We start from the raw sequence: 20048 nt of genomic DNA on the forward strand, positions 1-20048 counted from the left end.
AGTTAAGAGTCTCTTCTTCTGGTTTGCCTCCCTGTTTTTATCTTATTTTGTTTTTCTTTCCCTTCCCCTATCTTCATCTGTTTTGTTTCATAAATTCCACATATGAGTGAAATCATATGGTATTCGTCTTTTATAACTGACTTATTTCGCTTAGCATAATACCCTCTTGTTCCATCCACGTCATTGCAAATAACAAGATTTCATTCTTTTTGGTGGCTGAGGAATATTCCATTGTATATATATATACCGCATCTTCTTTATCCATTCATCTGTCGATGGACATCTGGGCTCTTTCCATAGTTTGGCTATCATATTATATTTATATATGTATCTGTTTCCTATTCAGAGTATAAGTTACTTGAGGGCAGAGACTGTATCATATGTTCCCTGTACCCCTAATGCCTAGCTAAGCACAGAGCACACAGTAGGTGCTCAATAAGTACTTTAAAAAAATGTACTAAGGGAGTACCTGGGTGGCTCAGTCATTAAGGATCTGCCTTCGGCTCGGGTCATGATCCCAGGGTCCCGGATTGAGCCCCACATTTGGCTCCCAGCTCAGTGGGGAACCTGCTTCTCCTGCTTCCTCTGCCCCTCCCCCACCATTTGTGCACACGCCCATGTGCTCGCTCTCTCTCTCAAATAAATAAATAAATAAAATCTTTAAAAAAAAGAATATCAGACATTGGAGATGTGAAAGGAAATGACATTGATGTGATTTTTTTTTTTAATTCTATTGTGGGGCACCAGGCTGGCTCAGCCAGAAGAACATGTGATTCTTGATCTCACAGTTGTGAGTTCGAGCCCCACATTGGGTATAGAGATTACCTAAAAATAAAATCTTTTAAAAAAATCTATTATTGGGGCATCTGGGTGGCTCAGTTGGTTAAGCCGCTGCCTTCGGCTCGGGTCATGATCCCAGGGTCCTGGGATCGAGCCCCGCATCAGGCTCCCTGCTCAGCGGGAAGCCTGCTTCTCCCTCTCCCACTCCCCCTGCTTGTGTTCCTGCTCTCTCTCTCTCTCTCTCTCTCTCTCTCTCTGTCAAATAAATAAATTAAAAAAAAATCTATTATTGTAGGAACACTAAACATGAGATCTACCCTCCTAACAGATGTTTAAATGTACTTTACAGTATTGTTATCTATAGGCACAATGTTGTACAGCAGACTTCTAGAATTTGTTCATCTCACATAATTTAAACTTTCTACCTGTTGATTGGTAGCTCCTCATTTCCCCCTTCCAGCCCCTGGAAACCGCCATTCTACTTTCTAATCTCTGCTTCTATGAGTTTGACTATTTTAAAAGCCTCATGTAAGTGGAATCATGCAATATCTGCCCCTTAGTGATTGGCTTATTTCACTTAGCGTAATGTCTTCAAGGTTCATCCATGGTGTCACGTATTACAAGATTTCCTTCTTTTTAAAGGCAGAATAATGGGGGCGCCTGGGTGGCTCAGTTGGTTAAGCAACTGCCTTCGGCTCAGGTCATGATCCTGGAGTCCCGGGATCGAGTCCCGCATCGGGCTCCCTGCTCGGCAGGGAGTCTGCTTCTCCCTCTGATCCTCCCCCTCTCATGCTCTCTGTCTCCCATTCTCTCTCTCAGATAAATAAATAAAAAATCTTAAAAAAATAATAAAAAAAAAGGCAGAATAATGTATCGTCGTATGGATATACCACATTTTCTTTATCCATTTATTTGTTTAGAGTATTTAGATTGTTTCCACATCTGGGCTACTGTGAATAGGAACATGGGAATGCTAATATCTCTTTAAGATCCTGATTTTAATGCTTTGGGTAAATACCCAGAGTGGGATTGCTGGATCATATGGTGATTCTATTTTTAATTTTTTAAGGAATCTCCATACAGTTTTCCATAGCAGCGGCACCGTTTTGCATTCCTGCCAGCAGTGTACAAAGATTCCAATTTCTCCACATCCCCAATAACACTTGCTATCTTCTTTTTTTCTTATGATCACCTTCTTAATAAGTATGAGATTATATCTCATTGTGATTTTTGACTTGCATTGATGATTACTGACATTGAGCATCTTTTCATATACCTGTTAGTCATTTGTGTGTCTTTTTGGAGAAATGTCTATTCAAGTCTTTAGCCCATTTAAAATTGGTTTATTTGGGTTTGTTTTTATTTTGTTTTGTTTTATTTTTTTGTTACTGAGTGGTATGAGTTCCTTTAATATTTTGGAAATTAACCCCTTCTCTGATATATGGTGGGCAAATATTTTCTCCCATCCTGTAGGTTGCCTTTTCACTCAGTCATTGTTTTCCTTGCTGTGCAGAAACCTTTTAGTTTGATGTAGTCATGTTTGTCTATGTTTGCTTTTGTTGCCTATGCTTTTAGGGTTGTCATATCCAAAACATCATTGCTAAGGCCAATGTCATGAAGATTTTCCCCTGTGTTTTCTTCTGGGAGTTTTACAGTTTCAGATCTTGCATTTAAGTTTTATCTATTTTGAGTTGGTTTTTGTATATGGTGTAAGGTATGGGTCCAATTTCTGATACGGAGTTTTACATTGCTAAATTGGTTCTTTCTCTTGGTCATTCAGTTTCTGCAATCCCCTTGACTTCAACCACACAATCCACCTTTTTATTTTTCTTCTAAAATTCTTCTCTTCTTGTTAGATTCATCTTTGCCTAAAACAGAGCCCATTTCTTTCCACTTTGCTTCCCACATTCCTTTCTCGCCTAGATAAGCATTGGTTCTGGTGCTCTCCTACACCCCCTGCAGCCAGCACTGAGTCAACAGGAAAATTTTCACATGTAATATTTGGAGATTCAACACTCAAGTAATAATTCCCTTGCTTTTAGTCATTCATATCCTTTGGTTCACCGAAATGTTGAGTCTAGTGCCTTCTAATTGCTGACCTAAATAATATCCCCAGTTTTTTTAAATATAAAGTTTATTTTAGTAACAACCATGAGTCATTACAGAAGCTAATGAACTTGGGAATTCTATGAAATCATCCAAGCATATAAAGCCTATTTTCTAAGATTCCTTTCTCTTAGTTCAAGGCCACAAGAATTGGAACATGATGGAACTTGACTTCCAGCCCACATTTGCCTTATGTCTAGATAATTATGAGTTATAAATCAAGCTAACAAATTGTTAATGAGGCACATTCTACTCTCCTATCTTAAATCTTAACAAAATATACCATTGTAATGACCTATAAGGCCAAGGTTGAACTTAGAATTTTCAGACTCCTTGGTGTTCTGTACAGGACTATGGTGACAGAGAGAAAAGCTGGCCCCAGCCCTGGGCCAATCCCCTTCCCTTTTACCCAGCTCTATTCCTCGAGGAACTAAGGGGCCTTGCATCCCCCTGTGTGGACTCCTTAAGCCCCATTCAAGTTCCAGCCACACATCCTCACTCCCTTCAGACAGCAGTACCTGGGCAACCTTTGGGCAAGCACAGTCTGTCTTTTGAAGATGGATCCAGGGAAGAGTCCCTGCAAGCTCAGGGCCATTTGGACAGGGCCCTGACTTGTGGTCTAGAAGAGAGGGTGCAAGCTCCAGATAAGGAGTGCAGTTAGGGGAAGACCAGAGGAGCACCTCCTAAAGCACGGGGTCCAGGCAGGGGCCTACTTGCCCAAGTCTACTGCTCAACCCAACGGTGTGTCATGTCCTCTCAGCCCACTTCTCATTTCAGGCTCAGCCCAGTGGACAGTTCCATGGAAGCACAGACTTTCCTTGTGTTGCCAGCATAAGCTCAAGCTACTTCAAGCTCAAGCTCAACTTTCTGCCCCACAGCCATCTCCAATATTGTAGGAGTTTGCCTGCACACAAATGCAGACCAGAAATATCTCTGAGTTAACCATCTCAGAGGAAGCCTCAACTAATACAGGACAGGAGCAGGTGGGCAAGTGCTCAAACCTCCCATTGCTTCAGGTAGACAAATCTGGGCAGGTTTCCCTGAGCCTCTTTTGAGATCCTCATAGAAACAAGCCCACTGCTCAGAGAAGCCACCTCAACAACACACCCTTATCTTGGCTTTTCCTCCTCCCCTGTCTCACTCGTGCTCTCTCACTCTTGCTTCCTGGAATCACTTCCCAAATAAATGCCTCACACTCGAGTCCATGCCTCAGGCTCTGCTTTTTGGAATACTCAACAGAATAAAGAGACACATCTAAGAAATAAAAGGACCAGCCCCTTCCAAGTACAACCGCACGATCAGCCCAGGCTCACTGGAGTCCTTCATCAACAATCATTTAAGAACTTGTCTGAAGGTAAAAAGTATTCTCCAACACGTTTCTATTATAACCTAAATTCCTATTAAAGAGGTTTTTGTTGTTGGTTTTTTTCCTTTGAGGGGGTGGTCCCTTTGGTCTTTCCTCTATCTGAATGTCTAAAGTCCTTTTATGAAGCCTCACTCCCATGGCTAAATTTTCCCAAGTCGACCATAGCCTATTGGGGGGCAGGTTGGAGGCAGCTGCTTATGGAAAATGAAGAAGGAAGGGAAGCAGACCAGAAGCAAAAAGCTGTTAGTAATTTTGACATCAAAGATTACAGTGAGCAAGATAAAGTACAAATAGTTGACCATTTTATACAGTTGACCACTGGGCTGAGGATTGCATATACCAGAATTTCCTGAACAGTTCCCACTTCAAAGTTTTGACATGAGATTCATAAACACAGTCCTCTGGTCAGACTGTTGTCCAGATTTAAGCTTCAGAAAATAGGGTCACAGACCATCCATGACCAGGCTAGGGGCAGCTTTCTGTTGTCTGGGTGCCTTGTCCAGGGCCAGGGCCTTAAGATTGGCTTTCTAAAGGGTGCATAGTGCCCAGTTCCTGGAAGCCTATGGGAAGGAGCTTTTTGACAAGACCAACAAACACCACTTCTTGCACAGCTTAGCCCTTTAGGGGTACCCTATTGCAGAAAGCCCCCTGAGGCCAGTTTACTACTGGCCTCTGGAACCACCTTGCTCTACACCAGCTTTTACTACCAGGCTCTGAGTAGAGACTGTAGTGCCCAGATTTTGGCCCTTGTGGGAGGGAGCCACTCATGACCTAAAGGTGAACCTGGCCATCTACTATTTACCTCTCCAATTTAAAAACCAAAAATGGGGTGAATGGCAGAGAGGATCAACCATGTAAACCATCAATCTTAGAGCTGGAAGGATTAACCCCTCACTTAACAGATGAGATTCTGCCATAGAATTATAGCCTAAGGTAATATATTGGGCTTTTCTGTAGATTTAGTAAAATTAATCCTAAAACCTTAAACAGTTGCATATTGCAACCATTTGTGATTTAATATTTTCAAGGGGTTATTTTGTATGGTAAACTGGTGTGGAGGGTTCCTGCAAGGTGCAAACAGATTGATTTCATTATCTGTGCTGACCCCCAGTGGTGGAGGTAGGAGGCACACCCAGGAGTGGGCACTGGTGTTAGTGCATCCAGAAAACAGACATATACAGACCTAAGAATAGCCAGCTACCCATCCTTATAATCAACGCTACAATAACCTTGTAGATTTGGTCCTTCTCTTCAGATATGAGAATGTCATCTCTATAGTTATGAATAAACACCTTTTATGTACTAACACTGAAAAAAAAATCAAACTCTTGACCTCCAGATACAAGGCCATAGAAAAATGTTTTAAATATTCCAGGTATTATTCAGCAAACATTACTGAAATGAACCATGGGTTAGGCACTGTTCTAGGCCCTTGGAATAGAAATATCAACAAAATGGGGCCTTGAGCTAGAGGAACTCACAGTTCTTTCCCTGGAATGAACACTCAACAAATCATTACATTCAGTGTGACATGCCCTGTTATAGCAACAAATTGGCTTTTTCTACTAATATTATTAAGAGCATCAAATATCAGAGATATCAGGGAAGAAAAAAATAACTTGGCAACTATGGGGTTGTCAGAATAAAGCAATAGAAAGTGTGAACTTTTAAAACATGCCAAATTACAAATTAAATAGAAAATGGTTGGTAATGAAGCAAACATCAAAAAATCTTAGGAAGCAGTATTATGAAAAGAAAATAAATGCAGTGACCTGAGCTTTGGATGTATTTGTCATGCAAAATGGAAAGTGGAAAAAAGGCAATATGCATAGATCTGAATATATTAACATATTTCAGTAAAAAGTAGACTGAAATACATTCATCCCTAGCAGATGAACAAAAGGAATAACGCTTTAGATTTTAGCAACCTTGGCTGAAAGGATGGAAGCAATTTTGAGCCATTTAAAAAGAAAGTAACAAACTAAATCGGGCCAAAATTTAGGATTAATTTAATTTAATTAGTATTTAATTACACTTAATTAGTAGTGTAGGGGGTAAATGTTACCTAGATAAATGACAACCAAGGAATGACAGACACATTCTAAAATATCAAAAACTAACAATGTCTTGGTTTGGACACATATCACTGAGAAAGGACCAAAAATGAAAATTTCTACTTTTTAAGAAAATGTTAGACTTTTGGGTAAAGATGATTGAATGCAGTTGGATCACAGGATCTACCTCTCTCAATACCTAGAGATATAAACTACCTGAAGAGAAACAGCAGAGTTCCCCTAAAGAAATAAACATGGTATAATGTTAGGCTATAGCCTTCAGAAGGAGATGCTGGCTAATGAAAGAGAAAGAGAACTTTGGCAAGGCTCTGCCAGATGTCAGACCCACTGGAGCCACTGGGCAGTGCAGGTGCAGAGTCCAGGACCATAAAACCACAAGGATCTCCAAGAATGTTTGCTCTTGTCTCAAAATGAGAAAAGAATTTAAATTAATGAAAACTTCAATGCTGTTTTATTTTTTTAATTTTTAAATATTTTATAGGAAAATTATTTTTACTGCAAAATATGTGATCTGATATGTTTGATATGATAAATAACAAGACTATCTCCAAAAATGAGTGTTCAGGACCCATCATAATTTCTAAATGGCCCCGCTAATATGCCCCATATTGAAGAGAAAGGGACTTAGGGAATAGCTTTATCTTGTCATGGAGTGAAAAAAATAATTTCTCTAAAGGCCAGCACTGATTTCACTTTTACTTCAGTTATCTATTTTTCTGGTAAATTCAAGAAAATACAACAACTGAAAAAAAAACAAAACAAAACTGGCCAGATGGGCTCAACAGTAGAGTGGAAATGACAAAAGATAAAAGCAGTGCACTTAAGAACAGTGAATAGAAATTACTCAACCTGAACAACAGAAAATAGATTGGAAAAAAAATGAACAGGGCTTCGGGGTCCTGTGGAACAGTAACAAAAGTTGTATTTGTATCATTGGTCCCAGTTTGAGAGGAGAAAGAATAGAGAGCTAGAAAAACATTCGAAGAAATAATGACTAAAAATTTCCCAAATTTGGTGAAATATATAAACCTATAGATGCATGAAACTAAATGAATCCCAAATCAAAGAAATCTGTGCCAAGACACATCATAATCAAACTTTTGAAAACAGGCAAATCTAAAAGTAATCATACATCGCTTAATACTTTAAAATATATTACATTAGTACATTACATACATTTTTACATTAAAATATAATACATCATATTTTTAATTAAACGGGGCTAATTATAAACTTACAGAAAAATTGCAGCAATAATATGAAGAGTTTTGTTATATTTCTCATCACATTTCCCTTACTATTAACAACTTACAAGACCATAGTACAATTATCAAGAGAGAAAATTAACATTGCTACAATATTATGAACTAAACTGTAGACCTTTTCAAATTTCACAAGTTTTCCATTAATGTCCTTTTTTTGTTTTGTTTTGTTTGGGGTTTTTTTGTTTTTTGTTTTTTTAATTTTACTATGTTATGTTAATCACCATACATTACATCATTAGTTTTTGATGTAGTGTTCCATGATTCATTGTTTGCGTATAACACCCAGTGCTCCATGCAGTACATGCCCTCTTTAAGACCCATCACCAGGCTAACTCATCCCCCCACTCCCCTCCCCTCTAGAACCCTCAGTTTGTTTCTCAGAGTCCATAGTCTCTCATGGTTCATCTCCCCCTCCGATTTCCCCCCCTTCATTTTTCCCTTCCTGCTATCTTCTTCTTTTTTTTTTTTTAACATAAAATGTATTATTTGTTTTAGAGGTACAGGTCTGTGATTCATCAGTCTTACACAATTCACAGCTCTCACCATAGCACATACCCTCCCCAATGTCTGTCACCCACCAAAACTAACTAACTAAATAGATAGATAGGTAGATAGATAGATAAATAGATAAATAAATAAAAGTAATCAGAGAAAGATGATGGAGAGCACCAACTCAAACAACAGAAGATTACTCATCTGGATCCATGGAGGTCAGCAGGAAGTGGCACATTTTTCAAGTGCTGATAGAAAAGAATAGGAAACTGTGAATTGTGTCCAGAGAAACTACCCTTCAGGAAGGAAGGGTAGGGAAAACAAAATCATCCTCAGATGAAAGAAAACTAAGAGAATTTGTCACTAGCAAACTACCCTTGACGAATGGTAAAAGTTCATTCTCCAGATAGAAAGAAAATGGTAACAGAAGGTTTGCAACTTCAGAAAGAAAAGAACTGGGGAATGGGTAAAAATAGGGGTAAATATAATGAACTCTCCTTCTCATGAGTTTCTGAAATTATGTTTGATGGTTGATGCCAAAATTGTAACAGCATCTGTTTGGTGTTCAAAATATGTAGAAGAAATACTTGAAACAATTATAAAAGGAGGGAGGGTAAAAGCATCTAAATGGAAGTAAGTTTTCAATACTTCACTGGAAGTAGTTAAACATTGATACCAATAGGCTGTGGTAAGTTATGTATGTACATTATAATACCTAGAGCAACCACTAAGAAAACTATGCAAAGCAATATACTCAGAAACAGTATAAATTAAGCAAGGTGGAATCCTAAGAAAATGATCAAGCATCCCATGGGAAGGCAAGAAAAGAGAAACAGAGGAAACAAACAGAAAACAAATAATAAAATAGCAGACATAAAGTCCAACATTTTAAGAATTACTTTAATGATAAATGGTCTAAAAATACTAATTAAAGACAAAGATTAGCAGAATAGATTTTAAAATAAAAGAAAACATAATTCAGCTACAATTTGTGTACAAGAAACTCACGTCAAACACAACATAGATAGGTTGAAAGTTAAAGGATGAAAAAAGATATATCATGCTAATATTAATACTGGTAACAGATAACAGATAAAGATAACAGATAAAGTAGACTTCAGAGAAAAAATTAAAAGGGATAAAGAAGCACATTATATAATTATTTTTAAAAATCCACCAAGAAGACATAGAGATACTAATTGTGTGTGTACCATAGAGCTTCAAAATTCAAATAAAGGCAAATGTAAAATTTTTACTCAAAATTAGCATTATAGTGATCCCATTTATTCAGAATTATTTTAGTCTATCCATCCTTCCATCATGTATCTTTTTATCTTCCTATTTATCTGTATATGTTCCTGAGAGGTGGATGGTGTGGTATTTTCCTATATTAAGGATAGTTATTTCTAGGTTATGGGGTTGAGAATGGTTCTTTACCATCTCGTCTTTTGCTATATTAGTCTGCTATATTTTTTAAGATGAGCATTTTTAAAAACAGTGAAGTCATAAAAAGAAATAGCTACATTAAAGCAAAATAATATAGAAATTAATGAATTCAGTGTTTGAACGTTTTACTGGCATTTCTAATTAGATTTAAATTAGATTTTGGAATACTATCTCACAGAAAAGCAGATGAGCTCAACTTACGTTCACTGTGCATTTGCCTGTGGTTCAGTTTAAGCAGCTTGCTTTGTAAAGGGACATAAATTGAACCAGATTTAAGTATATATAAATGCTTATTTATTAATTTAATTAAAATGAGATAGAGTCAACTCTTCATTTGAATAAAGTAGAGCATCCTGATCTATATTCTGGGGCACCATGTGTTCTATGTATATGGAGATGACCGATGTTTTCAGCCATCAGGAAGGTTCAGTGGGGCCTGGGGCACTGGAGCCCCTAAGCCATTCACCTTGGCCATAAGCACTGTTGTCCATTTATCCCCATCTGTTATAGGAATGTTATTTCCTGTGCATTCTGTGATAAAAAAAAAAAAAGAAGAAGAAGCTGAAAGATTTATTACTCTTATGCATAAGTCAGATTGGTAAATGAAGGTGAAGTTCTTCTAGATTATCTAAGAAACCTCACTGATATTGATGCCAATATGCATATTATTAAACAGAGCAACTGATTATCAAGTAAGACAACAAGCTAGAATTGCAGAATTGTAGTGGTTGTAGGTTATGTTTCATAGACTATAAAAATAACCGTTTAAGTCTATGTATGTTAAGAGACTCCATAGTTAAGCAAAAATTAAAACAAGGTTCATTAATACGACTGTGAGTACTTTCAATGTGCCAATTTTTCAGAACTAACTAGATGATTCAGGAGAGTTCCTGCTTTTCTGCAATAGAAAGAGAAGAGAGAGTATTTTATTTTATTTCTATATTCCTTAGATTATTAGTGTTTACTAGCAGCATTCTCAAGGCTAAGTACATAGTTCCAAACAGCACCAAGAGAAAAAAGCAGCTTTGACAAGATTAGATCTTAAAATAGAAGAAATGAAAATAGCCAAGAACATCTAAGACACTACTAAGAAGAAAGAGGGGAGATTTACCCTGCTAAATATCAGAACTTCTGTGAAGCTACGGCACTTAAGCTAGTGTGGTATTGCCACAAAGTTAAACCAACTGACCAATGAAATTGGCCCATGAAGCAGAATAGGGTCTCCAAACAGACCTCCACCTATTTAGTCTTTGACATGTGATATAGGTAGCATGGCAGATCAGCAAAGAAAGGAGGGACTTTTCAATAAATAGGACTGGTAAAAAATGGTTATTGATAAGGGAAAAAGAAAAATATATATTTATCTTTATCTATGAAAATTAATTCCAGATGGATCAAGGACTTAAGCGTCAGAAGCCAAACTTTAAAATGTTTAGTAGAAAATATGGGAGAATGAGATGCAAAAAGACATTAAACCATAAAAGGAGAATGAGATTTTTGATTGTAGCAAATTAAAATTGAACTTCTTTCATCAAAAAGTGAAAAGACAGACTATAAATGGGAAGAAGATATTTGCAGTACATAAAATCTACAATATCAACACAGAATAAAGAGCTCCTGTGAATTAATAAAAAATGACAAAATTGCCAAAAGACATTAATAGGGATTTCACAGAAGAGGAAACATATGGCTGATAAACATAAAATTTTGCTCAACCTCAGTAATCAGGGAAATTAACAAGACATTTTGCATCTATTCTATTGGCAGCTATTAAGAAGACAATACCAGATTTGGAGATCGTAGACCAAGAGATCACCTATTTATAATTTGGTGAGAGTTTAAATTAGAATCACTGTTTTGGAAAACAATTTGGATTATCTCATGAAGTTGAGCATTCTCTTATCTTATGGCAGAGTAATCCCTCTGCTATAAGCCACAAAGAAAGTCTTCCCCATGTGCATCAGAAGACATTAAAAATAATAACAATAATACTAATAATAATACCCAGTGCCATTCATAATAGCAAAAATCCAGAAATAAATCCGAATGTTCATTGATAGAAGAATGGGTAAATTAGCAGGAGAATGGATAAACAAATTATACACTTAAAAACAGTATGTTATTTAGGCAATCATATATATGTGATAGAATATTTTTTAAAGCAAGGGAATCATAAACATAAATTCAGGATAGTCGTTACCCCTGGGCTGGAGGGTGTAAAGCAGGGAAAAAGACAGGGGAAGAGTAGTTATCAGTAAATGTTAGGGTCAGAGTTCTAATTCTTGAGTTGTGTAGTGTGGTGCCAGGAGATCATTGTATTATTCAAGTACATTCAAATATATTTATATAGAGGCCCAATGAACTATGAACCAATGTGTCCTATGAACCAGGAATTATGATTAATCTATTTTGTGTAGTAAGTCATTTTAAAAAGAAAAGTAAAACAGCAGAATTTTAAACAAATGGAATGTAGAGCTTCTTGTCATTTTCTTATTCTATAATTCTCTTTGTTGCCTCTTTAGCAATGTTTTATTTTAAATTTGATTTTTCATAAGATTTCTTATGTTTGGTTCTTCAGATTTATTTTCCAAGTCTACTCTTAAATATCTAGTGTTCATTATCTGTTAGTATCCAGGTGAGAAAGTTTAGAATACATTCTTTTCAGGGTTCAACTTCTGCAACATGTTGTAAGTACTGATGTTTCATGTAAACCTTTCTAATTGTAATTCTAATGTTTCATGTAAATACTTTCTAAGATGGCATTATACTCTACAGGTGTTTGGGTTGATTTTTAATGTAGCCTAGGATAGGATGAGATGTTGGCTTCTAACAACACAGATTTGTCAATGGCCTAGCACACTAATCTATTAGTTGCTAGTTATCTCTATATTTTTCCACTAAGTTGGAAAAGGAAAGTACAAACTCTGTGAAGTTAGCCTAGTTGTGTTACCCGTAACATTTAGGGAGCCTGTTTTTTTTTTTTTTTTAACTTTTGCTGCCTAACTGTCACACTTCTTATCTCATGTGAAAGACATCTTCCTATAGGGATTTTCCCTTAGTGCCTTGTGGCACATGAGAGCAGACCCACCATTTAGAGGCATTTAAGTAGCTTGTATATTAATGTGACAATTAAAGGAACAAAATGTTATTGTATCTTTTAGCTCCTGAACACAAGACCACAGTGACAGTAAACTAGGTCAAGGCATGGTATCAGAGAGAGTTAGTCTTGGTCTTTGAGAGTGAATCCCCCTTACCTCCTAGTCATGACTCATTGACCAAACCAGAAAGTTCAGATGGAACAATGCAGCAAAATAGCAAAAACCATGGTGTGTGATCACTGTCGTGTGCTGCTGATACTTACAATGGACAGTAGACCTATCTTCTTGTTGACGACAGGTAGGTTGAAAAATATCTCCTTGGAGATTTTCTTCAGTCTTTCCAATTGTATTGAGATGGACTTAGTGTTGAGGAAGATCATTGAACAACATAGGAACACAGGTTGGAATTTATTCCTTGGCAGGTGTAGGTTAGAGGAGCGGGTCTGTCATTTGTCCTTGTGGCCTCAGGTCACCCTTGGGAACATGATGGTGCCATTACTGATTTGGAACGTGGTGGAGAGTAGGTTGCTAATCCCTGTGCCTAGGGAGAAAAAGAGATATTAATAGCATAAATTTATAAAATGAGGGGGACTGACACTTGCTTATTGTGAGAGGTAGGAGTTTAAGATATAAGAATTTAGTACTTGACAGCCATATTAGTTAGCGGGGCTTGGTAAAATCCCTTCCAGTGAGGCTTAAGCAATGTGAAAACGGATGAACACAAATGTTAAAACATTGTTATTTCATGATCACCTGGATCAATTGCTAGAGCCTCTCCTACTTGGGAATGAAATGTTGCATCTCGTATGTATTGTTATAATCCAACACAGCACCATTTAACTAATGTATAGTTTGCCAAAAGCGCTGGGAAGACCCAAAGTCCTACAAATTAATATTTCATATGAGGAGAATGCCAGTCTTTTATAAGCTATAGATTTCATGTTCATGCTATGGGCAGGCCCGTTTTTAACATATTATGGCAAGCTTCTTTTCCAAATGCAATTTTCAGATTTTTACTGTTCCTGCTGGATCTGGATGATGTGGGTGGTGGAAACACTGTTGGTGTTATAAAGCTTTACAAACTGTTTACAACATCCTGTAAAATGCCCACTCAGTCTTAATGGACAAGGCATTTCAAACATTGGAATAAGGTCTTTTCCAACATTGGCTGACAGGTATTTGTATAGGAATTACTTCTGTCCTTCCTGAAAAAATACAAATACTAAAGCATACATTTATAAGGATAACATTTTATTTGAATAGATTAAGTCTGAATAATTATAAATATCCTTCAAGGGAAAGGATGAGTTGCCTTCTTTGTCTTTAGAGTTCTTCTCATACTGTGGGCCTGAAAAATGGGGCAGTTCTTATGGTACTATTGAGGCTACACTGGTAAAATTGTGGACTGTGTAACTCACATCTAATTATTGTTAGAATTCTTTCTTTGTTCATGTGTGCCAGGCCATGAGTTAAATTAGTGGGAAGTAGAAGTAAATACATTGGCAATACCAAGTGGCTATCAGGAAGTGCCAAAGATGATTTGGTTACCAGGTCACCCTGACAGTTTGAATGTCGGGTTGTCGAGAACACTGGTTATGTTTTGTACACCAAGGGTCCAGTCTGAGAATGAGGAATAGCATATTTGTATTAGAGATCTGGCAATATAATAGTCACAGAAGACAGTGATATAAGGGCCATTTGGCTATCTTAGCTCCTCCAGAAGTGAGGCACCCTTATGGTATTATAACCACCATTAGCCATAATTACCCCAAAGCACAGCCAGTTCCATTGAAAATGTTAGCAGTTTTTTGGGTTTTGGGTTTTTGGTTGTTGTTGTTTTTAGAAGAAATAGTACTCACTTAAGAAAGAACATCAAGTTCTGCTGCTTGGGGGTACCTTCGTTGGCCAGGTAGGGGTGGGGCCTCAGTTGTTTCTGTGGCTTGAGTAGGGTGGTTATTGTCTAAAAGTTTTCTGTCTTGCTGGGCAAATGCTTTTCTGGTCCTTTGGCAAGAAAGAGCAGACTTCTTTGGAGGCTTTTCTCTTTTTTTGGTGTGCACCCATTGGTGTTTATGGGAGGTTAATTTCCTCCCTAGTTGATCCAGGACATATGAGACAAAAACAAAACTCAGGAAATTCACTGTCACATCATTCCCTGAGTTCTGAGGTTGCTCCCCAGACTTCCTTTTTCTGTCCAGTTTTAAAGTCTTACATTTGCTTTATAATGTCTAGGCTTTTTAGCTATACTTATCAGGAGGAGTAGGGAGAAGTGCATCTACTCCATCTTGGTCCCTATAGTGTTTTCATATCAATGAAATAGGAATTCCATTGGAATTAAGAAACATAGCATGAATTTCAGATGTCTCTAGAGACATGCAGAGTGATCTAGATCAGAGTTTTCTCCAGTGGAAACCCTGAGCCTGGGTAATGTTTTAAAAATCAACTTTATCTGGTTTAATATTCATACAATAAGGAATATCTACATACAATTGAATGCACTCATTTTTAAGACTTCAGTTTGATGAGTTTTGACAAATATATACACCTGTGTAGCCATCACCACCATTAAGATGTATTCTCATTACCCCCCAAATCTCCTTTGTGCCCCTTTGCAGTTGATAGAGCCCTAATCCCTGCCTCAGGCAAGAATTGATATGATTTCTCTCAATACAGCTTTGATTTTGCCTGCTCTAATCCTTTATTTAAATGGAATCACAGGGGCGCCTGGATGGTTCAGTCGGTTAAGTGTCTGACTCTTGATTTCCACTAAGGTCATGATTTCAGGTTTGCGAGATTGAGCCCCATGTCATGCTCTGCACTCTGTGTGGAACCTGCTTAAGATTCTCTCTGCCCTCCGCCTACTCTTTCCCTCTCTAAAAAAAATAATTAAAGAAATGGAATCATATAATATGTACTCTTTTGTCTGGCTTCTGTTACTCAGCAAGATGCTGCTAAGATTTATCCATGTTGTGTGTACTGGTATTTGTCTTTTGTTATTGATAATGACTATTCCATGATACAACTATCCCTCAATTTGTGTATCCATTCACCTCTTGATGGACATTTGTACTGTTTCCATTTAGGTCATTATACGTAAAGGTGCTATGAGCAGTCATGTGCAAGTCTTTTGGTGGATCTGTATTTCCATTCCTCTTGAATAAACACCTGGGAGTGGAATGAGTGGCTCATACAGTAAATGTATATTTAACTTTACAAGAAACTGCCAAACTGATTTCACAAGTGGCTGTCCAATTTTGCATTACCAACAGCAGTATGTGAGAATTCTGGTTACTTCACTTGCTTGGGCTCTGGCTTTGGTCCTTGCCACCAACACTGGTGAGGATCCCTCCAAAACCAGTGTGCTTTCAGTGCTAGGCTCAGGCAATGGCCCTTCTTACTAAAACTAGTCCATGCTCCCACCATGCCAGCTCTTTAAATTCCCTTGCACTGAAGGGTTGAGTCAGGTCAGACTCTGGGGTCTTCCCCTCACATACACACCCAGAACCACTCTCCCCATTTGACTTTTGAATTCTGGCTTTTGAATCCAGCAAGTCTTTCTCAAGCTTAACCCCACTTTTTGTCAGCATAGGAGATCCTTCCTGAAGGGAAAACAGTGTTTTGCCCAGTGTCATTAAGAAGCCTAGCCTGAAAGAGATGTTAAAAAAAAAAAAATCATTTGGAGGGGCAAGGGTGGTGGAGCCCAGTAGATCAGTCAGCTATCAGTAATCTGATAGGAGGTCATGAGCAAGATAATTTTGTAGCTGTTTTAATCCTAATAGACCGTGGAAGATTTGTAAGTTACTTACTTTCAAAATATGGTTTGTCTCATGGAACTGATTAATACTAATACAAAATTGTTTTTTCATTGAAAATGAGATAAAAAAAGGCTTTATGCAAAAGAAATATTCCCCAATTAATTCCATTAATTCAATTTCAATTAATTTGAAAATAATTTTAACCAATCTCTTTTTCTTTATAGTAATGATCATGCAGGATATTAAATTTTATTCGGAAAACATCTCAACCCACCCAACACTGGCTAGTATTTTTTTCAATTCTCCAATTATCACCTACTCATTAGACAACCTGCTGGAATCCTTCTTAGTGGATACTTCTCTCCTTTGACAGCCAAGGCAAACCAATCTGTGGATGTTTTGACGTTTTGATCAGGACATCACTGCAAGAGGCCCAGAATAGGGGGCCAGATGGTCCTATCTGGGCCTTAGTTTCCCCGTATTTAGATTGAGAGTATTTCTAAAATTAGATCTCAGGCCACAGGACCTGTACTCCTCTGGATGCCCATTATAGTCTTAAGATGTCTGCAGGACAGACGGAATGGAAAGTATCTGAAATGATAAAAAATGCTTCCCCAGGGTGAAGCATTTCCCAGAATGACAATATTCTCTCAGGGCATGGTGTCTGAAACGTTCGCTGTGATTCTGTAAACCTCCTAACAAGGAGAAAAATCACCTTGTGAATTGCCAAGTGAATCGACTGCTGATTCACAAGGGTGTCCACCAGGTGGTGAGTAAGGCTCACCCTCAGTCCTCCCTTGGAGTGGGATACAACTAAGCAGGTCTAGCCAGCAGAATTTTCCTATGTTCTCCCAGGTTCTGCCCCCTGGTGTCCATGCTCCATGTTATTCTCTCCCCCGTGAGTGTAGGTGAGATCTGGGAATAGGACAGGATTTCATCCTGTGATGCGGTTGGGTTACCTGGCAAAGTGAAGGGATTCTGCAGATGTAACTAAGGCCTCTAATCAGTTGACTTGGAATTCAGCAAAAGGGAGATTATTCTGGGTGAGACTGACCTGAGCAGGTGAACACCTCGAAAACGGATCTGGGCCTTCTCTGAAGGGAAGAGATGTTTGAAGTGAAAGAGACCCTCCTACTGGCCTTGAAGCATGTTAGAAACTCTCTGTGGAGGGAGCCACGTGGCAAGGACCCAAGGGTGGCTTGTAGCTACAGAGGGTGGTTTCTGGTCAATGGCTAGCAGGAAAACAGGGACATTCATACTATAGCCATAAGGAACTGAGTTCCACTGATAACTTTTACAAGCTTGGAAATGGTTTCTTTCCTAGTCAAGTGCCCAGGCAAGGACACGGCCCACCTGGCACCTTGCCTTCAGCCTGGTGGGACCCCGAGCAGAGAACTAGCTCAACTGTGCCTGGACTCCAGGCCACAGAAACTGTGAGAGAATAAATGCATGTTGTTTAAAGATGCTAAGCTTGTAGTAAGTGGGTCTGTGGCAGCAGAAAACGAATAGAGCTGGAGCCATTCAGCACTCATCCTCCCCCAGCTTTGTGCCCCTTGATTTCACAGCCCTAGCACAGGGCCTTGCACATAACAGGGCAGAGTCCAACCTTGTATGTGCTCTAAGGATCTGGTGGAAACCATGAAGGATCCCTTAGGTGGTAGTATGTGAGCCTTGATGTAGGACAGAACCCATTGTCTATGTGGTCCTAAGCTGCGTGCTTTACAAACCACTGTGTAAGGATGATAATATTTGTTAGAATCCTTTTATGAATAAGAAAGCTGATGTCCACAGAGCTTAACCAAAGTGCCCAAGGTCGTGTTGTTGATGAGCGGAGACGTCAGGCTTCGTGGCCCGATCCTGATGACTCCAAAGTCAGCGAGCTTTCCAGTTGATGGTGCTGCTTCCTCTTCCTCATTTCCACTCTGTTTTTGAGTTCCTGAGAACCACGTTATCACCCACCTCCCAAGTGCCCAACTCTGGCATGCTCATGCAGTTTTACTCCTTGCCTAGAGCAACACTTGCAGCCAAAACGTTCCTTGTTGGTCCCCTTGCTCATATATGTTTACTGCTCCTCACACACACTATCACGGACAGATGCTCCTGGCTTCGATCCCCCAGCAACAGCAGCTTCTGCTCCTTTGCTTTCTGGAACCTACAGTAACAGGTGAGAGAAGAGTAGAGCTGGATAGAAAATCAGGGAGTGATGTAAAAAAAAAAAGAAAACTGAATAGGTATCTGCCCATTTGCAACCAAAGTTGACTCCCCAGCTCCGTAGCATTCCAACTCTGTCCTGGGATTTTTTCACCCTTCTTTAGTTTGGCTTCTTTAAATGATGCCATAAGTATATAGTTCTTGGCCCTATTGAGAGCAGGTTCTGGAAAATGAGTCTCTGCCATCTGTTCAGACTATTTTTAAGGATCTGAGATCATCTGTTCTTCTGCTCTTTCCTGCAGCCATTCCCAAGGAAGGGCCCGGTCCTTTCTGAGCTTCTATCCACTTGACCAATTCTCCTTACACGTGCTGCTTCAGTATCTCAAGGGGCCAAAGCTCTAAGAATCAAGGATAGGGTGTTTTCACAATCTGCTTTACAGATGCCTGTTCTCTGCTAGATTCTAGTGCATGCTTTGGCTTGTGTTTTTGATTTGAATCTCTTGGAGAAGTTCACAGTAGAAAGAGTAAAGAATTGAGAGTCAGAAATACCTGGATTCATGTTCAGGCACCATCACCTACAGGCTGTGTAACCTTAGGCAAGTTGTTCAACCTCTGAGCTTTCATTTTCTCAGTTACAAAAGTAGGATAATAATACCCACTTCATAAGATTCACTCATAAATTCATAATTCTCATAATTCTTATAATTCTCATATTCATATGAGAATTATAGGAGGTGATGTTTGTAAAGCCTCTGGCATGGAGAAATTGCATAACAGAGCTAGCAACTATTATAAGCACATGTGGCAAAATGACGGTAGGAAATATTAACTGATGCGTTCCCATCATCAGCATCCTCACTTGCTTATACTCTATTATGCTCCCTCTTCCCACACTGTCCATTGGCTGTTAGACATGAAGTCTTTGTGGCCCCAAGGAGAATTGTTGCAGCAGAAGAAAGAGGATATTATGTTCTCAAGTTCTGATGTCTAACAGCTGAAGTTGACACAGAATGAGAGGGCTGATCTGCTTCTTCCCTCCCCTGCCTCCCTGCCACTAGGTCAAAGTCCTCCAAGCTGGAGAAGGGAGGAGACCTAGTGAGGAGAGTGCCAGAGTGAGTCACTGGTGTGGGTTCCTGCCCATTTCCTACTTGGAACCCTGAAAGAGTAGCTCCCACAATAAACCCCCCATCAGAGTAGCTATAGGAAAAGCAGCCCCATGGACACCCTGCTTGTCCCAATAGCACTCAAGAAACAGTTAACTAACCTTCCTCTGTGGTATGAGGTGCATTTGACTTTGAGGGGTACAAAACATGCCATCCCCAAATAGACCTCTTTGGCATAGGATTATTTCAAGTAACTGCAGACACAGGATTAGCTCTGAAAATGGAGTAGAAGTTACTCTTTTGCAAGAGAAATTTGTATTTATAAAGGAAACCTCCACTTATAAGGATATCTCCCTCTCCGTATCAAGAAAAGAAGGATCACTCTTAATCATAAGAGACTTATCGATGGAGGAG

General features: G+C 38.8%; 1 long non-coding RNA gene across 1 annotated transcript; it reads left to right on the forward strand.

Annotated features, from left to right (window-relative positions):
* Window positions 1–1420: 1420 nt before the first annotated feature.
* LOC145717655 (uncharacterized) lies at window positions 1421–4086 on the forward strand. Its single transcript, XR_014141023.1, has 2 exons — window positions 1421–2800; window positions 3664–4086. It is a non-coding gene; the product is annotated as an uncharacterized LOC145717655 (long non-coding RNA).
* The last annotated feature ends 15962 nt before the right edge of the window (window positions 4087–20048 follow it).

Source organism: Leptonychotes weddellii, chromosome 2 (assembly GCF_054177405.1).
Source record: "Leptonychotes weddellii isolate Sample4059 chromosome 2, ASM5417740v2, whole genome shotgun sequence".
Taxonomy (NCBI): Eukaryota; Metazoa; Chordata; class Mammalia; order Carnivora; family Phocidae; genus Leptonychotes; species Leptonychotes weddellii.